Genomic DNA, 1,035 nt, shown 5'->3' with positions numbered 1-1,035 from the left:
TATATATAATACAAAGAGATAACTTTTCCCTTTTAGAATAGAAATTACGGTACCATACAACCTATTTCCCTGTATTGATCATGTGAACATTTGTTTTAAGTAGTAAAATAGTACCAACTGGGCACAGTGGCTTGCACCTGTAATCCCAGCGACTTGAGGCTAAAGCAGGAAGATCACTGGAGGCCAGGAATTGAAGACCATCCTGGGAAATATAATAAGACCCCCATCTCTAAAAAAATGTTTAAAAATTAGCCAGGTATAGTGGCACATGCCTATAGTCCCAGCTGAAGCGGGAGGATCGCTTGAGCCAAAGAGTTAAGACGAGCATAGGCAACAAAGCAAGACTCTAAAAGAAAAATAAAATAATTTTTTAAAAATTACAAAAAAAAATGAGAGAATAGATTCATGACTTAAAAGCAAAATTTTAAATTAGCAGAAATTAGTGAGTCTTGGGATGTTCTTATAATCATAGCTTATGTAATAGGCTCTTACAAAGAAGAGCAATTCATAAAAGCAGTGAAATTACAAATCTGAAATTTTCAAGCTGAAAGACACCTTACAGACCACATGACCTGTGACCTCACACAAATAATGAAACTAATTCAGAGAGATTAGGTGACTTGCATTAAATTCTCTAACACTTAAATTAGGAGTTGAAGAATGTTTTTCTATCAGATTTTGTTCCAGAAAGGATTTAGGGCATCTTTAAGAATACATGGCTGGGCATGGGTGGCTCATGCCTGTAATCCTAGTGCTTTGGGAGGCCCAGGTGGGAGGATCATTTGAGGTCAGGAGTTTGAGCAACATAGTGAGACCCCCATCTCTACAAAAAAATAGAAAAATTAGCCAGGAGTGATGGTGTGCACCTGTGGTCCAGCTACTTGGAAGGCTGAGGCAGGAAGATCACTTGAGCCCAGGAGTTTGAGGCTGCAGTGAACTAGGCTGACGCCACGGCAGCTACAATCATCCCACTGCCCTCGTGCCAGGCAACAAAGCGAGACTGTGTCTCAAAAAAAAAAAAAAAAATACATGATT

The sequence above is a fragment of the Propithecus coquereli genome, unplaced genomic scaffold, assembly GCF_000956105.1.
Source record: "Propithecus coquereli isolate 6110/MARCELLA unplaced genomic scaffold, Pcoq_1.0 Scaffold528, whole genome shotgun sequence".
In the NCBI taxonomy this organism is placed as follows: Eukaryota; Metazoa; Chordata; class Mammalia; order Primates; family Indriidae; genus Propithecus; species Propithecus coquereli.
The sequence above is the reverse complement of the archived record's forward strand: the minus strand, read 5'-3'. Positions refer to the sequence as shown.